The sequence below is a fragment of the Giraffa tippelskirchi genome, chromosome X (genome assembly GCF_054371585.1).
Source record: "Giraffa tippelskirchi isolate mGirTip1 chromosome X, T2T-mGirTip1v1.2.pri, whole genome shotgun sequence".
NCBI classification, from domain to species: domain Eukaryota; kingdom Metazoa; phylum Chordata; class Mammalia; order Artiodactyla; family Giraffidae; genus Giraffa; species Giraffa tippelskirchi.
The window spans coordinates 127,714,045-127,736,182 of NC_137289.1; positions in this window are offsets into that span (position 1 = coordinate 127,714,045).

Here is a 22,138-nt window from a genome sequence, read left to right on the forward strand (position 1 = left end):
CTTCAGTCTCTTGCACTGGCAGGTGGGTTCTTTACCACTAGCACCACCTGGGAAGCCCCTTCCTCTCTTGTATGCCCCTCCAATTTCTTCTCAATGCCTTCCACTGGCTGCCCCTCTCCAGAGCCATAAGGCAAGAGGTTTGGGGGAGTGTAGTGTGCAGAAATACATAAGTGCCCTGAAATATAGGTAAGAGAAGGCAAAGAGCGAGGGTTGGATCAGTGCAAACAAGCCAATGACTAGAGAAGGGAAACTACAATGGTTTTAAAACATGTTCATAAATTCTTTGACACTTCCACTACCAAAAGTGGAGTCTAATGCCTCTCCTCTTGAATATTGCTGGCCTTAGAGACTTACTTCTAAGGAACAGAAGGTAGCAAATGTGAATGCATGAATGCATAAAAGATAGAGTCTCCGCCTTGTTCTCTCTCTTGCTCCATTCTTGGTACCCAGGAAGCAATAGTTAGAACTGGACATGGAATGACAGACTGGTTCCAAATAGGAAAAGGAGTACGTCAAGGCTGTATATTGTCACCCTGCTTATTTGACTTATATGCAGAGTACATCATGAGAAATGCTGGACTGGAGGAAGCACAAGCTGGAATCAAGATTGCCAGGAGAAATATCAATAACCTCAGATACGCAGATGACACTACCCTTATGGCAGAAAGTGAAGAGGAACGAAAGAGCCTCTTGATGAAAGTGAAAGAGGAGAGTGAAAAAGTTGGCTTAAAGCTCAACATTCAGAAAACTAAGATCATGGCATCTGGTCCCATCACCTCATGGCAAATAGATGGGGAAACAGTGGAAACAGTGAGAGACTTTTTTTGGGGGGGGCTCCAAAATCACTGCTGATGGTGATTGCAGCCATGAAATTAAAAGACGCTTACTCCTTGGAAGGAAAGTTATGACCAACCTAGCCAGCATACTAAAAAGCAGAGACATTACTTTGCCAACAAAGGTCCATCTAGTCAAGGCTATGGTTTTTCCAGTGGTCACATATGGATGTGACAGTTGGACTCTAAAGAAAACTGAGCACCGAAGAATTGATGCTTTTGAACTGTGGTGTTGGAGAAGACTCTTGAGAGTTCCTTGGACTGCAAGGAGATCCAACCAGTCCATCCTAAAGGAGATCAGTCCTGGGTGTTCATTGGAAGGACTGATGTTGAAGCTGAAACTCCAATATTTTGGCCACCTGATGTGAAGAGCTGACTCATTTGAAAAGACCCTGATTCTGGGAAAGATTGAGGGCAGGAGGAGAAGGGGACAACAGAGGATGAGATGGTTGGATGACATCACCGACTCAATGGACATGAGTTTGGGTGGGCTCCGGGAGTTGTTGATGGACATGGAGGCCTGTTTTGCTGCAGCTCATGGGGTCGCAGAGTTGGACACGACTGAGTGACTGAACTGAACTGATAATGAGTGATGTTGAGCATCTTTTCATGTGACATTTATTCTGTATGCTACCCTTTTACTGTCATCAGGAAAGGTACAGAAAAAGGAGATGAACGAGGAGAGAAAATAGAGGGCAGAGTGGAATGAGGGAGGAAAAAGTGGAAGGTGAGGGCACAGCAGAGAGAAACACACTATTAGAGAGGAAGAGTACTGATACTGATCTTTACAAGCATGCTGATTCAAAAGCTTTTTCACACAATGGAAATGTTTTGTCAGTGGAAGAGAAGAAAATAAAAATAATCAGTACATTTCCCAATATGTTTTTGGAGACAGTAGATTCAGGATGGTTTGCTAGAAAACAGACCAGCAGGAAATCAGACTATGCCACTAACAAGTCATATGACAGTCAGGTCACTTATTGTCTTTGTTCTTGTTAGTTTCTTCATGAAAAAAAAAAAAAAACATGCACTATACCAGATGGTTTATAAAGTTTGTAAGTTTCAGCAATAAAATTCTAAAAATTTATTAGTAATGGGGACCTTTCTCTTGCCTGCATGACTTTAGATTCTGATGCTGTGCTTAATCCTAGAGTCAAAGAAATGTTAGACTGATAAAACTGATACAAAACAACTTGTCTCAGCCTGATCACCTTCTGCACACCTCACTGTAAACTCTGGAGTAGCAACAAATCCAAGCTCCTGTATTTGTTTTATTTTGATTTGTGTTCATATAGGAAATGAGGGAAAACTGCCTCCCACATTTATGGTCCTGAATATTTTTAAAATAAGAGAAATTAAGAACCTAATTAGCTACACACACTTCTATCCTATAATATTCTCACATATTTACCTATGGATAAAAATTAGTGAAATTACCCCATACAGTTTGGATTTCTCTGAAAAAAAAAAATATTCCTTGTCTTGAAACAGAGCTTCTACAAAGATGGAAGGAAACATGAAGAAGGGATCTATAATGCATGCTCAGCTTTCTCCATATTAAAGAATGAAAGAAAGGAAACTGGAAGCGAATTTCTTCCTGGTATTTTTTCACAGGATGAGTTGACCGCAAACTTATTTATATAGCATAATTATTTTTATGTACAGCTTATTTCTTAATGGAGAAGGCAATGGCACCCCACTCCAGTACTCTTGCCTGGAAAATCCCATGGACGGAGGAGCCTGGTAGGCTACAGTCCATGGGGTCGCTGAGAGTCGGACACGACTGAGCGACTTCACTTTCATTTTTCCCTTTCATGCACTGGAGAGGGAAATGGCAACCCACTCCAGTATTCTTGCCTGGAGAATCCCAGGGATGGCGGAGCTTGGTGGGCTGCCGTCTATGGGGTCACACAGAGTCGGACATGACTGAAGCGACTTAGCAGTAGCAGCAGTAGCAGTATTTCTTAATTGCCAACATATTATAGACTTATATAATAATGTATTGCCTAACAGAGATATAGAATTACCCACAACAGCTTGTCAATTTGCTCCAATACCTGGTATGTCTGACATTTTTGACATACAGTTTTTCAACTATCACAGAAGTAGAAAACGCAAAGAGAAAATCCTTTACTCATTAGGCTATTTCTTTGCCACTTTTCTTGTGTTTATGTCATCTTCTCACTTAATTATAAGCTCCTTGAAGACAGGAATTGCATCAAGCTTCCTGGTAACCTTCCACATAAACAATGCAAAGCATCTAGTACCTGTTAAATCCATATGTATTGGCTGTCACAGGTAACAGGCATTCCCCTACTTGATTGAGAGAACTGACCGTGGTTACTTAGTTTGGGAAGGTGTCGTCATGGCCCTTGCAGAGATACATAGCACTTTCACTTGCATTTGTACCACTAAAGTATAAAAGAGTGATTTCAACAATGCTGCTTTGGAGAGGACTAGACCATAACTGTAGTAGAATACTGTCATCAAAATGGGCATCAGGAAAGTTTTGCCTGAAAGCATTCAGCTATTTCCACTGCATGATACCTATACCATGGGTAAAAATGTAGTACTACTATCAATAATGGGTACTTTGGCATGGCATTTGTGCTTCAAATGTCTTGTGATGGTTAAAAGAGAAGAGCAGTCCCTTTGAGAAAATACATCTTCAAAGACAGACGAGTTTAAAACCAAACTCCACTGGCACCAGAGTGTCTCAGATACTTGTTTTCCTGACACAAAGGTGAGAAAGAATCAAGGATCTGAGACAAAAGGAAAACGCTGTAGACGATTCCAGCATTATCCTCCAATAAAGCTGATGTGCTATGAATAGGCAGACTGATGGGTAAGCTGGCACTTAGTGGGTTGTTGTTGTTCAGTCGCTCAGTCACGTCTGACTTTTTGCCACCCCCATGGACTGCAGCATGCCAGCATTCCCTGTCATCACCATCTCCCAGAGTTTGCTCATGGCAATTTTAACATGTGTTTAATTTCATTCAAACTAAGGGTATTTTTTGAGATTTAATTTATAAACATTAAAACACAGAGATTGCAAGTATACGTGATATGTTTTGACAAATGTATATAACTATGAAACCAATATTTAAATAAGATAAAGAATATTCCCATCACCCCACAATGTTGTCTCTTTATCTTTCATCAATCTCCTTGCAGAGGAAACTACTCTTCTGAGTTTTTTCACTATAGATTACTTTTACTTGTTATTGAAAATACCTGTAACTTATTTATATATTAAATTTCTGTAAGAGATATTCACATACTCAAATCTGCTACTTCTTGAGAGTAGAAATGGTGAGTTGTATTTTTCATGGAATTTGTCAATTTCATTTAGCTTATTGAGGCGCTCCCTGGTGGCCTAGTGGTTAGGATTTGGTGCTCTCATTTACCTTATTGAATATACTGGCATAAAGGAATTCATAATGTTCTCTAATCACTCTTTTGATATCTGTAGGATCTGTAGTAATATTCACTCTTTAACTCACGATATTTATATCTTATATTGTTTCTTCAACCTTAGTTTGACAACTTTGCTTAACTTTTTAAGGAATCAAATTTGGCTTTGCTTTATCCTTGTTTTCTATTTTATTGATTTCTACTCCTACTATTCTTATTTTCTACCTTCTCTCTATACACTTTGGGTTTTTATTTTTCTGAGTGATAAACAGAAACTTCATTGACTTGAAAACCTTCTTGCTTTTCCAATGAAAGTGTTGGTTGCTCAGCTGTGTCTGACTCTTTGCAACCCCATGGACTATAGCCCTCCAGGCTCCTCTGTCCATGGGGTTTTCCAGGCAAGAATACCGAAGTGGGTTGCCATTCTCTTCTCCAGGGGCTCTTCCTGACCCAGTCCATGGGGTCACAAAGTGTCAGACATGACTGAGCTGTTTGTACTAACCATTATGATAATCTCTTAGAGGTTTAATTTATATTTAAATTAATAATAGACGTGGTTGAGTTTACCTCATAGGCCAGCATTAATTTTGCTACTGTTATCATATATTTTATTTCTACATTTGTCATAAACTCCAAAATAAATAATTGCTATTTTTTCTTTAAATAAGCAGTCATTTATAAAAATTAAGAGAAACAAAATATACTTTATAATTTACCCATAAAATCACCCTTTTGGACTCTTTCTTTCTCCCTGTTTTGCTGAGTTTCCATTTGGTACAATTTCCTGTTAGAATGAAGATCTTCCCTTAACATTTCTTACAGTACCAATCTGATTTGTAATTTTTTCAGTTTCAACTTACTTAAAATATCTGTGTTTAATCTTTTAAAATATTTTCAATAAATATAGAATTCTAAATTCACTCTTCCTTCAGCACTTAAAACAAGTCCATTGTCTTCTAGCTTCCACTGTTTTTGATAAGAAGTAATTTATCATAATCTTTTCCCTACATGTAATCTATCTTTTTTCCTTTGGCTGATTTTAAGGTTTTTTTTTTTTTTTTTATCTTTTGTTTTTAGCAGCTTGACTAATGTATCTGTGGTTTTATTGTTATTTCTCTTGCTTAGAATTCACTTAACTTCTTGAATTTGTGTACTGATGTTTATTCTTCAAATTTAAAAAGTGAAAGTGTTAGTCATTCAGTCTTGTCTGACTCTCTGTGACCCAATGAACCATTGCCCACTAGACTCCTCTGTCCGTGGGATTCTCTAGGCAAGAATAAGAATACTGGAGTGGGTTGCCATTCCCTTCTCCAGGGGATTGTCTCAACCCAGGAATTGAACCCAGGTCTGCTGCATTGTGGGCAGATTCTTTACTGTCTGAGCCACCAGGCAAATTTAAAGCTACTTAAAAATTCTTTTCCTGCACTGTTCTCTTTTCTCCTAAAATCCAACTACATATACATTAGTACATTTTATCTTGTTCCTACTCATTGATGTTCTATTTTTTTCTAGATGGTTCATTTTGGATACTTGATATTAATATGTCTCAAATTTACTGTCCCTTTTTTCTGTGTCTAATAATTTTAATTTCATGTTATTTTATTTCAAAAAATTTCATTTTGTCACTAAAAGTACAGATGTGTTTGATAAACACTGACTATTCTACCTTGATAAAGTGAAACTGAAAGTCGCCCAGTTGCGTCTGACTCTTTGCGACCCCGTGGACTATATAGTCCATGGAATTCTCCAGGCCAGAAAACTGGAGTAGGTAGCCTTTCCCTTCTCCAGGGGATCTTCCCAACCCAGGAATCGAGCCCAGGTCTCTGGCACTGCAGGCAGATTCTTTACCAGCTGAGCCCCAAAGGAAGCCCATTCTACCATAATATACCAAAGCAATAAAAGAAATGTCTTAGAAGGACATCAAAATAGATTGGGAAAGACTAGACATCACATAGCTCACTCTGAAGAAATGGTATATATATATATATATAAATATATAAATAAATAGCAAGGTATATATATTTTAGATTTCACATATAAGTGATATCATATGATATTTGTCTTTGTCTGACTTACTAGACTTAGTATGGTAATCTCTAGGTCCATCCATGTTGCTGAAAATGGCTTTATTTTATTCTTTTTATGGTTGAGTGATATTCTATTGTGTGCTGCTGCTACTGCTAAGTCGCTTCAGTCGTGTCCGACTCTGTGCGACCCCATAGACGGCAGCCCACCAGGCTCTGCCATCCCTAGGATTCTCCAGGCAAGAATACTGGAGTGGGTTGCCATTTCCTTCTCCAGTGCATGAAAGGGAAAACTGAAAGTGAAGTCGCTCAGTCGTGTCCGACTCTTAGCGACCCCATGGACTGTAGCCTACCAGGCTCCTCCATCCATGGGATTTTCTAGGCAAGAGTACTGGAGTGGGGTGCCATTGCCTTCTCCAATTGTGTGCACGTACCACTATCTCCTTTATCCATTCATCTGTCAATGGATGTTGAGGTTTCTTCCCTGTCTTGGCTATTGTAAATAGTGCTGCTATGAACATTGGAATGCATGCATCTTTTTTAATTATAGTTTTGTCCAGATATATGCCCAGGCATAGGGTGCCGGATCATATGGAAACTCTATTTTTAGCTTTTTAAGAAACCTCCACATTGACTTCCATAGTGGCTGTACCAATTTACATTCCCATCAACAATGTAGAAGGGTTCCTTTTCCTTCAGACCCTTTCCAGAAATTACTACTTGGAGACTTTTTAATGATGGCCATTCTAACTGGTACGAGGTGATACCTCATTGCAGTTTTCATTTGCATTTCTCTAATAACTAGCAATGTTGAACATTCTTCCATGTGCCTATCAGCCATCTGTATGCCTTCTTTGGAGAAATGTCTATTGGGGTCTTCTATTTGTTTCTGTGTGTGTGTCTTGTTGTTTGGGGTTTTTTTGTGTTTTGTTAATATTGATCTGTATGAATTGTTTATATATTTTGGAAATTAAGCCTTTGTTGGTGACATTGTTTGCAAATATTTTCTCCCATTCTTTGAGTGTTCTTTCATTTTGTTTATGGTTTCCTTTTCAGTATAAAAGCTTATGAATTTCATTAGGTCCAATTTGTTTATTTTTGCTTTTATTTGTATTGCCTTGGAAGATGGACCTAAGAAAATATTGCTATGATTTATGTCAGAGAATGTTTTGCCTATGTCCTCTTAAGGTGTCATAGCTTCTACTTAAGTCTTTAAGGCATTTTGAGTTTACTTTTTATAATTTTATTTATTAATTGATTTATTTTTGGCTGAACTAGGTCTTCGGTGCTGCGCGGGCTTTTCTCTAGTTGCGGTGAGTGGGGGCTACTCTCTAGTTGTGATGCACAGGTTTCTCATTGTGGTGGCTTCTCTTGTTGTGGTGCATGGGCTCTCAGGCACAGGCACGTGGACTTCAGTAGTTGTGGCTTCCAGGCTCTAGAGCACAGGCTCAGTAGTTCTGGTGCATGGGCTTAGTTGCTCTGTGGCATGTGGGATCTTCCCAGATCAGGGATTGAACCCATGTCTCCTGCATTGGCAGGCAGATTCTTTACCACTGAGCTACCAGAGAAGCCCTTGAGTTTAGTTTTGTGGATGATGTGAGGGAGTGTTCTCACTTGATTGATTTACATTTGGCTGTCCAGCTTTTCCAACATCGCTTGCTTAAGAGTCTATCTTTTCTCCATTGTATATTCTTGTCTCCTTTGCTGAAGATTAATTGACCATAGGTGTATGGGTTTATTTCTGGACTCTCTTTTCTGTTCCATCGATCCATATGTCTGTTTTTGTGCCAGTACTATACCATTTTGATTACTAAAGCTTTACAGTATTGTCTGAAGTCTTGGAGGGTTATGCCTCTAGTTTTACTCTTTTTCCTCAGGATTATTTTGGCAATTATTGGTCTTTTATGGTCCATATAAATTTTAGGCTTATTTTTTCTAGTTCTATAAAAAATGTATTGGGTAATTTGATAGAGATCAAATGTGTACATTACTTAGGGTAGTTTGGCCATTTTAACAATACTAATTTTTCCAATCTAAGAGCATGGGATATCTTTCTATTTCTTTGAATCATCTTCAATTTCCTTCATCAATGTTTTATAGTTCTCAGCATGTAAGCCTTTCACCTCCTTGGTCCACTCTTAAGTATTTTACTTTTTTGATGAAATTTTTAAAGGGACTTTTTTTTTACTTTCCCTGATATTTCACTGTTAGTGCAAAGAAATGCAATCAGTTTCTGTAGGTTAATCTTATATCCTGCTACCTTGCTGAATTTATCAGTTATAACAGTTTATTAATTTTTTTATTAAAGGATAATTGCTTTACATAATTTTGCTGTTTTCTATCAAACCTCAACATGAATCAGCCATAGGTATCAGTTATAACAGTCTTTAAGGTTTTCTATATAGATTATCATGTTGCCTGCATATGACAATTTTACCTCTTCCCTTCCAATTTGTATACCTTTTATTTCTTCTTCTTTTCTGACTGTTGTGGCTAAGATTTCCAATACTAGGTTGAATAGAAGTGGTGAGAATGGGCATCCTTGTCTTGTTCCAGAGTTCAATGGGAAGGCTTTCAGCTTTTCAATGTTGAATATTGTGTTGGCTGTGGCTTTTTCATAGTTTTTATTATGTTTACATATGTTCCCTCTGTACCCATTTTGGCAAGAGTTTTTATCATGAATGAATGTTGAGTTTTCTCAAATGCTTTTTCTTTATCTATTGAGATTATTGTGTGGTTTTTGTCTTTTGTTGATGTAGCATATTATATTGATTTATTTGCATATGTTGAATCATCTTTGTGATCCTGGGATGAATCCAATGATTTTTTTTTTTTTTTACCCATTCTTGCTTTCAGTTTGCTAATTTTTGTTGAGAAGTTTTACATTTATGTTCATCCAAGATATTGGCCTGTAATTTTCTTTTTTGGTAGTGTCTTTGTCTGGTTTTGATATAAGGGTGATAGTAGCTTCATAGAATGGGAAGTCTTCAGTCTTTCAGATGAGTTTGAGAAGGGTTGGTATAAGTTCTTTGTATGTTTGGCAGATTGCCCAGTAAAGTCTTATGGTCCTGGACTCTTGTTGTGGGGAGTTATTTTTTATTCTTAAATTACAGATTCTATTTCACTTCTAGTGATTGGTCTGTTTCAATTATCTATTTCTTCTTGAGTCCATTTTGGTAGGCTATATGTTTCTAGAAACTTCTTCATTTATTCTAGGTTGTCAAATTTGTTGGCATAATAATTGCTCAGAGTATTCTTTTATGTTTTTCTATATTTCTAGGGTATTGGCAGTTATTTCTCACCTTACATTTCTCTTTTATTTAGGTCCTTTCTTCTTTGTGACCCTGGCCAGAGGCTTGTTGATTTAAGCTTTGGTTTACTCTTTCAAAAGAACTAGCTCTTTTTTTTTTTTTTTTATAAATTTATTTATTTTAGTTGGGGGCTAATTACCTTACAATATTGTAATAGTTTTTGCCATACATTGACATGAATCAGCCATGGGTTTACATGTGTTCCCCTTCCTGGACCCCCCACCCACCTCCCTCCCCATCCCATCCCTCTGGGTCATCCCATTGCCCCGGCCCTGAGCCCTTGTCTCATGCATCGAACATGGAATGGTGTTCTGTTTCACATATGATAATATACATGTTTCAATGCTATTCTCCCAGAACGTCCCACCCTCACCTTCTCCCTCAGAGTCCATAAAATTGTTCTATGCATCTGTGTCTCTTATTCTGTCTCGCATATAGGGTTATCGTTGCCATCTTTCAAATTCCATATATATGCATTAGTATACTGTATTGTTGTTTTTCTTTCTGGCTTACTTCACTCTGTATAATGGGCTCCAGTTTCATCCATCTCAGTAGAATCGATTCAAATGTATTTTTTTTTAATGGCTGAGTAATATTCCATTGTGTATATGTACCACAGCTTCCTTATCCATTCGTCTGCTGATGGACATCTAGGTTGTTTCCATGTCCTGGCTATTGTAAACAGTGAATTTATTGATTTTCTACTGTTTTTCAATCTCTATTTCCTGATCCTTATTATTTCCTTCCTTCTACTGACTTTAACTTTAGTTTGTTCTTCTTTTACAAATTCTTTTAGGTAGGAGGTTAGGTTGTTTGAGATTATTCTTATTTCTTGAAGAAGGCCTGTATAGCTATAAACTTCTCTCTAAGGATTGCTTTTGTGCATCCCATGGATTGTGTATAGCTGTTTTCATTGTCATTTGTCTCAAGGTATTTTTTAATTTCCTCTTTGATCTCATCATTGATATATTTGTTTTTTATAAGCATGTTGTTTAGTCTCCATGTAATCTTTTCTTTCTCATTTCTTTTTCTGTGGTTGATTTCTAGTTTCATGCTTTTTAGTCAGAAGAGATACTTGAAAATTTTCTATCTTCTTAAATTTGTTGAGGCTGGTTTTTTCCCCTAGTACAAGGTCTACCCTAGAGAATGCTCCAATTGCACTTGAAAAGAATGTGTATTCTGTTTTTTTATTAATATAATATCCTGAAAATATTAAATAACTATTCTGACATTTAGATTCTCTGTAACCTTATTCATGTTCTGTCTATTAGATCTGTCCACTGATGTGAGTGGGGTGCTAGATTCTTCTACCATTATTGTATTTCCATCAATTTCTCCTTTTATGTCTGCTTGTATTTGTTTTATGTATTTAGGGCCTCCTCTATTGCGTGCATATATGTTAATGAGTATAATATCCTCTTCTTCTATTGACCCTTTTATCATTATATTAATGTCCTTCTTTATCTTTCTTCACGACCTTTATTTTAATGTTGATGACTTTTTATTAAAAAGCAATTATAACACTGTGAAATCTCGTGAGATTTTCAAGCTGTGCATCCTCACATCCCCTTATCATCAGGCAGTTGTAACACTGTGAATTCTACTGAGACTTTAGCTGCCCATCCTCACTTATCCTTATGAAAACGCAGTTATAACCCTGTGAAATCTTGTGACACTTGAAGCTGCCCATTCTTACCTACCCTCAATGATGAGTGCAAGCAATCCATCAAGGAGATTTTCATGGTGTTGAACTGGTGATGGTCAACTTGGCCTCACTGCTTCCAGTCCCTCCTAAGTCTGGGAATTGTTTCTCAGCACCACCTTCACGCTACAGACTCAGGTTAGATTTTACTAATGAGAAGAACCCTTGAGAAAATTGGAAAGTAGAAATGATACAAAAGCTCTTATTGCTCAATATATCATGAAAATCAGAGGGGTAGGCATTCAGTTCCAGACCACTCTGCAAACTCTTACTTTGTGGTATTTGAAGTTTCTTGGACTTCCTCAGGATTGGCAGCTTTACTCACTCCAAGTCTTCAGACTAATGTCACAGTGAGTTTTCAGCTGATCCTTCAGTTGCATTCTTTCAGAGCTTTACTCTAATAATTCCCATTTTAATCCCTAATTGCTATATGGAACCTCTTATTTACTTAATTCTTACAGTGATTTTTAAAATTCCCAAACCAGACTAACACAGATCTTCTCACAATTGCCAAGCAATAGCAAACTCTGTGATCTCAAAAATGTATGTCAACTGAAATGATGTCAGCAAAAGTTATTACAAAAATGCATTGTGAACAGTATGCCACTAATTTTTAAGATACCACAAATGTAATCAGATTCTATGTGTGTGTTAGTCACTCAGTTATGTCCACTCTTTGTGAACCTATGGACTGTGGCCTGACAGGCTCCTCTGTCCATGGAATTCTCCAGGCAAGAATACTGTAATGCATAGCCATTCCCTTCTCCAGGGGATCTTCCTGACTCAGGGGTCAAACTCAGGTCTCCTGCATTGCAGGCAGATTCTTCACCTTCTTCAGCCACCAGGGAAGCCTAGCCATAATTATTGTGATAGGCTGAAATACAAGCAAGGCACACTGAAGAGGCATCCTGACATCTCTCTCCCAAATAGGACTTTCTTTCAGGTTATGATTATCTGAAAATAGATGACATATTACAGAGTTGAAGCCTATGATATTACTGATACTTGACAACTTTGGTCTACAGAAACATAAATGTTTTATAGTTTAATCCTAATGATAATCTCTTCATCTAATGGATTTTTAGTGGAAAGTATATCATTTTCCCAAGTAGGAATGGTGACTTTTCTTCACAGAATTTATATTGTATAAGAGATTATTTTTTGAGGCTATGCATTAAGTTATAACTCCCTGAATTCAGATAAGAAGTCTGTGTACTTTAACTCAAAGTAACAGTGTCCTCAGTCATAGTTGATTTCACTTGTTAAGTGTTAGGGAAATTTGTTCCTCAAAAATCCTAAGATCTAATCAGATGTCTGTCCTAGGTCAAGATTTCTCTACCTTGGCACCACTGACATTTTGACCCAGATAATTCTTGTTGTGAATGAGAGGTGAAAAGAGGCAGGGGTGGGGGCTGTCCTATGCATTGTAAAGTGCTTAGCAATATCAAGGCATCTACCCACCAGATGCCAGTGGGACCTCTCAGTTGTGACAACCAAAAGAGTATCCAGACATTGCCAAATGTTGCCTCAGGCAGAGGGTGGTAAATCATCCATGGTTGAGAAACACTCTCCTAGATAAAACAGAAATATGATATTGGCAAACATTTAGGTTCTCTCTACTGTAAGCCTGTATTTCAATCTTCTACCTTACATTTGGTTTTCCTTCAAGATAGACTAAAACTCTCTCAACATTTCAGTAAGGATATTGAATGTTATCAGACTGTGTGAGGTGCGCCAAAGAATTTTTTAAAAGTGCATTGGCTATAAAGAATCAAAGGAGAGGCCATATTTGATTGTTATTGAGTAGCTGAATAGCCATTTAGAGTGAGTGCACACTATATGCTGCTGTTTATTTTTCTTTTAAATTAGATATCATTTTCATCACCAGGAGATATTAGACTTGGTATCAGTAAAATATACTACATAATGGATGAGCTTGTAATCAACAAAACATCTTCTTATTTTCAAATTTGGTTATAAACTAATTCTACTTCAACTCACTGAAACATAATATATAGGAATTCAAACCGAACAAAATGTCTAATATTGAATCACTGTGCTCCTAAAACAACAAAAGCTTCAACATCTTTGTTCTCTCTGCTCTTCTCCTAACCTTTGTCATATTTTCTGATGCATTTTGGGCTCATCATGCAAAACATGTGGCACAAACAGGGAAAACAACCAGTGACCTAGCAAGTGAACATCAGCACACTACTAAACGAAGCCTCTTGCATATGGTGGTCCCCTAGCCCGGAGAAAGCAGGCCTGTGGCAGCCCAGCCGGTCCTCTCATTTCAGCTGTATCAATAACTAATATTACTACTACAGCAGAACAGGCTGTTGGTGATTCATCTGGAATGTACTCCAGTCTTTAAATTTCACAAGGACTGTATATATTGCCCTGAAATAGATAAACTTTACATTCTAACATTTTATTGGACACTTGTCTTTCTAAAATACTATCAACAGGGACTTCCCTGGAGGTCCAATGGTTAAGACTCTGTGCTTCCAACTCAGGGGGTATGGGGATACCTGGTCAGGGAACTAAGTTTCTACAAGCCACATGGTCAAAAGAAGAAATAAAATACTATGAACATAAAAAAACACACCAAAACCCAAAAATCTAGCAAATCCAAGCATTTAGACTACCTTACCTAGAGGATATAATCCTTCTCACCATCTTAGTGCTCTTATCACCTCAAGATCCATTCACTATAATACAATGCCTTTATCACCAAGAATTTGGCTCACCAAATTGGGCAATGAGGTTGAACATCATTAGACCGATTAAGAAAAAACAGTCTCCTTTACATTCCAGTAAATCCCTGGAAGGAGATGGATTAGGCCATTTTGTCTGCTCAGAAATTCACCCACAGCCATTTTCCTTGACCTTCTTACCAACCTCATTGCCATGATGCTGACTTCGCTCCACACTCACCAAAGAAAACCTTTACTATGGGAATGTCTTGGTTGACTGGAGCTTTTTGAAGATTATACTGAACTTGGGAGTCTTTTCCATACTATGTATTATCCTTGTCTAAGGAAAACTCAAAATCAACAATGAAAGAACAACATTTCTATTTTATAAATGGAAAGATTAAGAACTACTTAAGGCAAAATACTTAGCAATAACAATAAATATGCAAAAGCCTTGTCAGATGGGTTGGAAAATATTATTTCCATTTTACAAATGAGAAAAAAAGAGGTTGTGAATGTGATAAATATGAACACTGCTAGGTAGAACTGGAGACACATATTTAGAAATTCTGGAAATAAGTCTAGCACTATTTCCTCCATATCATGCTGTAATAAAAATAAATGGAGAAGTATGGTGCCATTGTAAATAAATATTGTATACCTAGCAATAAGATTTCATACACTTCACTCATCACAAAAGAGAAAGAAACATATCCTGTTTGGATTTCCAAGGGGCATTATCTGAAAGAAAACATCATTTTACACCACCTTTTGTAGAGAAGAAACAATTGCATTCATGTAAGCTTGATTCCTGAGAGTCTGACAGGGTATGAAGGTCATGAATAGACCAAGAAGTCAAAAACACTGGAGGGTGATAATTGAATCAGTGGTACATGCACACACACACACACACACACTGATATCATTCTTCTATTCTGAGAAATAAAAAAGTCAGAGAATATGTTACTTTGGAAAGGAAACACAGAGAACAAAAACAATTTCTAAAAAACGCGTTTGCTGCTCACTCACTTCTGGAATATTCGAAAAATCTAAACTCCAATAAACCTTTTAATCCACAGTAATGCCCTCCTCCATCAAAAGAAGATGAAGCCTACAGGAAATATTGACATGATAAGCATGCAGTCCTACAGCTCTCTGTGAAAATATGAAGTACCTGTTATCTGAGTGTGACCTTTATTTCCAGATCACTGAGATTCTTTCAAGACCCAGACAAAACAGTTTGTTGCTTTTGCTTGAGGTCTGAATGACTTACTAATCTTCAAAAAGAAAAAAAAAAGCAGCACATTTATATTAACATAAGTCTGTATGCTATTATTCAATGGCACATTCAATGGTCTGTGATCCTTGGTGACCTTGCCCCATTCAGGAAACTAGAAACACAGCAACTATAGCTGAAAAAACGGATGTTGCAAGAGGAGCGGAGAACTTTTAATAAGAAGATTCATGGCAGAAAGATTACATAATGGTAGAGCAAGGTTATCTATCCCAAGACTAGAAAAGATACTCTAGATTAATGGGATTTCAGGAAACCTCTTTGGAAAACATTAACAAAGTATAGTCATTGTGGATCCCTCAGAAAGGTTAGACTTGAGCCTTACACCTCTACTAACATCAAGTTCAGCCTCATCTTGAGGTGGGGTGTGAAGGGAAATCGTGATAAATTTGAGATTCAAGAACATAGGGAGGCTGGACTCGCTTTTCCAGCACACTATAGAGAGGCAGCAAGCCTAAAGAGGTTTAGAAATGTCTGCACCGGGTGCCTAGGCCAATGGAACTGAGAGCTCTGAGTAACTGTGCCCAAAGGTAAAAGGAACAAGATAATTTCCATGCATCCACAGTGGCATACAAAGAAGCAAACTGAAGGTGGCCTGTAGTTGGGAGCGGGACTTGGCTATGACTCATGGGGACCGATGAACAGATGGGAATACGGACAACTTGGAAGACATCCACATGCAAAGACTACTCAGGCCAAAGTCCCTTTCCTATGCCTTGGCAGTATATAATCTCCCTCTCATTAGATTGAACCCTGCAAGAAAAATAGGGATAGGGGAAGAAATGAATGAAATTAAATTTTCACTACCCAGTAGAAACAAATAAAATTCTTTTACCTTTCCATCACACATCAACATGTGGATTCAGTTTTGTACCTACCACACCAGCTTTATCGTAAAACAGATTAGTTTTATACAGACTGCAAAGTTGCAAAATAATCTGCAGTGGCAGGCACACGTCCATGTCCTCATTTCTAGCCCAGAAATAAGGTGTTTTAGGCTGATGGCAAACTAGGGAAACTTCATAGGAAAAAAAAATCTTTAACAATAATTTTGAAAGTTAAAATTTTTATAGTTATTTGTATATTTTTTAATTAATTAATTTTAATTGGAGGGTAATTACAATATTGTGATGGTTTTTGCCATACATCAACATGAATTGGCCACAAGTATACATGAGTCCCCCCCATCCTGAACCCCCTCCCACCCTATCCCTCTAGGTTGTCCCAGAGCACCGGATTTGGGTTCCCTGAATCATACATCAAACTCCTACTGGTTATCTGTTTTTCATATGGTATGGTAATGTATATGTTTCAATGTTATTCTCTCAAATCATCCCACCTTCTCCTTCTCCCACTGAGTCCAAAAATCTGTTCTTTACATCTGTGTCTCTTTTGCTGCCCTGCATGTAGGATCTTTGGTACCGTCTTTCTCTTATACTATTGATAGGAATGCAAACTGGTACAGCCACTATGGAGAACAGTGTGAAGATACCTTAAAAAACTGGGAATAGAACTGCCATATGACCCAGCAATCCCAGTGCTGGGCATATACTCTGAGGAAACCAGAATTGAAAGAGAGACATGTACCCCTGTGTTCACTGCAGCACTATTTACAATAGCTAGGACATGGAAGCAACATAGATGTCCATCGGCAGATGAATGGATAAGGAAGTTGTGGTACACACAATGGAATATTACTCTGCTATAAAAAGGAATGCATTTGAGTCAGCTCTAATGAGGTGGATGAACTTGGAGCCTATTACACAGAATGAAGTAAGTCAGAAAGAGAAAGACAAATATTGCATATTGGTGTATATTAATAGTATCAAAGTATGCAGAGCTAATTTTAAAAGTTTCCATCTCTAAAATTATGTTGTAGTATATCTTAAAGAGATGTATCATACTTGCTTGGTTTCCCAAAGTTCTAACTTGTTGCAAAGAATGAGAGTTCTGCTGTAATCAGTGTGAAAAGAGGTTTGTAGATACAATACCAGAGATGTGGTCATCACAAAAGTTTTTGGTAGATATGATCAAATATAAGAATGACTTAGGTAGGCCTTCATTCCACTAAAGTAGGATTTAGCCTACCCATATTACAAACACTACATTATTTTGTTCATGCCCATTCTTCTGCTTCCTTCCTAATGCATGTCTATAGAGCTGTGCTTCTTTCTATCAGAGTAACTATTCAACGAAAGTGTGCACCCTACACTAGGCTGCAGTTCTACTGGAGCAGGGGCTTTCTCTGATTTACTTCATCCTAGTAACTCCAAGCTTAACATTTGCTGCATAATTAATGAAAAAATATATATATTTGCTAAATGAGCTGCTGTGTTCATTAACTGTTCATTTTACCAGTTTGCTTTTGGAACACAGTCCTTGGTAAGAAATTATTCTCCCTCTGCTTTTTGCTTTTCTGACTTGTTTTCTCTCCTCTGGGCTAAGAAGCCAGAATAATCAGAGTGAGATGAATGACTCGTGCCCCTGTCAATGCCGGGTTATAAGTCTCTAAAAGCATTCTCATCTCCGACTGCTCTCTCAGGGGTATATGAATCTGGCCATGTGGTGATGGCACCCACAATGGAGTTTTGAGCGTTAATGGTCATCTCAAGGCTGTGCAGCAGCTTGTCTCAGAAAAGGCCAAGTTCCCCCAGGGTCCAGATCTGATATTCAAAATTACTCTGGCTGGCTGGCCAATGAGGTTAAGAACAGATGCATCCATACTGATAAACTGTAACCTGTATGGTAGTATGTCTGAAGAAACCGCTCCTATAGGGAACTCCTTATAATAATGTAGTGGAAGAGGCTGTGACAGTACCTACGCAATGTTAAAAAGAGCTGCTTGAAAAGTGAGAAACACATAGCAACATCTCTAAGAACCAAAGACACATTTACCTGATTTCCTAAATGTAGTCATAACATGGAACTACCAGAGGCCCTGGATTGAGTTGGTTGGTCCGTTCAGCCATAAAACAAAACAAAACAAAACTCATTTGGCTGTTTTGTTTTTCTGACTAAATTGCTGTAATGCACCAGAAAATAAGATGTCACATGATGATGTATATCCTAAAAGTTTTACAATCAAAAAAAAAAAATGAAGAAGAAGAAGAAGCCCCATACTTCTCATGTGTTTCTTTTTTTTAATGGAGTTGCTCAGCTGTCTGACTAGATATTATATAAGTGAAATATATATATGTACATGGGCTTCCCTGGTGGCTCAGTGGTAAAGAATCCGCCTGCAATGCTGGAGATGGTTTGATCCCTGGGTGGGGAAGATCCCCTGGAGAAGGGCATGGCAACCCACTCAAGTATTCTTGCCTGGAGAATCCCAGAGACAGAGGAGCCTGGAGGGCTGCAGTCCATGGTTTCCAAAGAGTCGGACACAACTTAGTGACTAAATGACTACAATATATATGTACATACCTGTACATATTGTTTATCTCATCTATTTATATATGTCTCTCTATATGTGTCTCTACATATAATCTCCCCAGAAAAGATTTGTGATTTAATTACTAGCCCCAGGCCTTCCTTTCAATTACCTCCAGGCTGCTAAAGATACCATCAGGAATTTTTATGATCCCTGTGTGGACCATTTAGGGAATACAACTGTGGCCTTTTAAAAAGCTCACTTCATTTATTGCTTGTAGACTTTTGGATAGCAGCCATTCTACAAGCAATAAATGCTGGAGAGGGTGTGGAGAAAAGGGAACCCTCTTACACTGTTGGTGGGAATGCAAACTAGTACAGCCACTATGTAGAACAGTGTAGACATTCCTTAAAAAACTGGGAATAGAACTGCCATATGACCCAGCAATCCCACTGCTGGGCATACACACCGAGGAAACCAGAATTGAAAGAGACACGTGTACCCCAATGCTCATTGCAGCACTGTTTACAATAGCCAGGACATGGAAGCAACCTAGATGTCCATCAGCAGACGAATGGATAAGGAAGCTGTGGTACATATACACAATGGAATATTACTCAGCCATTAAAAAAAAAATACATTTGAATCGGTTCTATTGAGATGGATGAAACTGGAGCCCATAATACAGAGTGAAGTAAGCCAGAAAGAAAAACACTAATACAGTATACTAATGCATATATATGGAATTTGAAAGATGGTAACGATAACCCTATATGCGAGACAGAATAAGAGACACAGATGCATAGAACAGTCTTATGGACTCTGAGGGAGAAGGTGAGGGTGGGACGTTCTGGGAGAATAGCATTGAAACATGTATATTATCACATGTGAAACAGAACACCATTCCAGGTTCGATGCATGAGACAAATGCTCAGGGCTGGGACAATGGGATGACCCAGAGGGATGGGATGGGGAGGGAGGTGGGAGGGGGGTCCAGGAAGGGGAACACATGTAAACCCATGGCTGATTCATGTCAATGTATGGCAAAAACTACTACAATATCGTAAAGTAATTAGCCCCCAACTAAAATAAATAAATTTATTTTTAAAAAAAATAAAAAAAATAAAAAGCTCACTTCACTGCTCCCTAGCAACTTTAGTATGTGCAAGGCGAAGCTCTGAAAGGCAGCTGGACAACACCATCTTCATTCCAAGTGCTAATTTGATATCTGCATAATTTAATCTCCTCATTCTAAATACCAAACCCTGTTTCCAGAAGTTAATTGGTTTTCTTTCCCCTTTGTTTTTTTTTTTAAATTTAGATATATTAACAGATTTTGTTTGCATTTTAATTTTCTCAGTTTTGGCAAGGTCCACATTTCAATTATAATTATTTGGGCTCACCACGGGATTTATATATTTTAAAGATTACATTAATTAGCTCTCAAGTAAAAAATAAATTCTATTCCTCATCAAGAGTATTATCAGCAAGCATATTCAAATGACTTTCCGGCAGTTTCAGGGCATTAGTAATTCAGAGAACAACAACGACCATTGTGTTTTTTTATTAAAGACCCAATGCATTAGTGTTAATTGACTCAATTTGTAGGACCAAAGATGATTTAGACCTAAATATACAGATATACAGATATACCGCCTATCTGCTCCTCTCTCCCTCAAATAAACACATATCCACATCCACACACGTTTACTCTTGGAGGTAACATTGCTCTTAGCTCCATAATGGTTGTAAGCCACTGTTTTGAAGCTCCATAGTCATTAGGAGAAAAATGGGGGCAACTCTAACCCGCTACCATAACAAGCACTTGACCTTTAGCTCTGTCTAAAGTCCTATTCCTGATCCAATCATTTGGGCCCTTCTGGAGTACATCTCTGGAGTATTCGCAGGCATCAATGTGACCTTCTCTGTGGCAACATAGAATATCCTTCCCTCTGCAGTAATGTCTGCTGCTGAGACCTCCCAGGATGCTCTTCCTCCCCTCAGCTGCAGCTGCTCTGTGACAGTTGCCACCACCCTCCTGCTGCCAACACCAACAGTCAAGCCCTAGTTGCCAGTGGTCTGTGCTGCCTGGCTGCCACATGTGATAATATGGCCCTGGCCCTGGAGCAAGACTGCTGGCTGTGCATACTAGGCAGTGCTGAGGTGTAAGCCTCAGTGCAGTAAGCTAGTGCAGTAGGGATCCTTCCCAACCTCTACCTTTGTGTCAGGCTTTATTACCAAGTAGTGCTCCTGATGTCTCTGAGATTTTTGTGAGAAAATTACCCTTTGAGATTTTACCAATGGAAGCCTCTGTCCATTCACAGGAAGGATTCAGATATCCATTCACAGGAAGCAATACATCTTGTCTCTGATCAATACTATCTTTCTCTCCAATTGTAGGAGCACCTACAATGGAACAAGCTAATTTTTCCAACTCTCTATTTCCTTGAAAGAAAGTGAAAGTGTTAGTCGTTCAGTCGTGTCCGACTCTTTGGGACCCCATAGACTGTAGCCCACCAGGCTCCTCTGTCCATGGGATTCTCCAGGCAAGAATACAGAGTGGGTTATTTCCTCCTTCAGGGGATCTTTCCAACCCCGGTGTCCTGCATTGCAGGCAGATTCTTTGCCATTTGAGCCACCAGGGAAGCCCAGGAGAAGCTGTTTCCCAGGAGGCACCTCAGTGCCTCACAGAGATAGACCTCTAAGGACTTGGATCCTAAATATCATGATGCCACTCCAGAACTTTCATTCTAGGGTCAAGGTGTAACCTGCTTTACAATAGAGAAATTGTGAAATATGCAAACCATGTATGTCTATACGTGTGTTTATGCAACAGATTAGTGTGAGAAGTAGCTACAGTGTGATAGTTCAAACCGTGGATTCTGGAGCCAGACTACATGGACTCAAATCCTAGCTCTGTCACCTGCTAGCTTAGTGGGCCTCAACAAGTCACTTGGCCTGTTTATGTCTCATTATTCTCATCTCATAAACTGTGAATAATAACAGTACCCTCTTCCCAGGTTATGTGATCAGACAAGCTAATCCATGTCAAGTCCTTAGAACAGTAGCTGGTACATAATAAGTGTTCTGTATTATCTCTGATGATAGTTACAGTTCTCTATGAGTGGTACAACTATTCATTCTGGCCCTCTAGGTGATGGGGCTACAGCTGTAACTAAAATATACAACGACCATGACCTCACAGGGAGGGCATACTATGTGTGGGTGTTAGTCACTCAGTCGTGTCTGACTCTTTGCAACCCCATGGACTTAGCCCACCAGGCTCCTCTGTCCATGGGATTCTCCAGGCAAGAATACTGGAGTGGATTGTCATTTCCTTCTTCAACAGGGAGGGCATGACAATAAACAAAATATACACTCTCAGCAAGTGATAAATGCAGCAAAAAGAAAACTGAAAAAAGAAGGAAAAAAGAGCACTAAGTGTTAAAGGGGTAATTTTCAAGCCATTGCCAATGAGTGTCATATTTTATTTT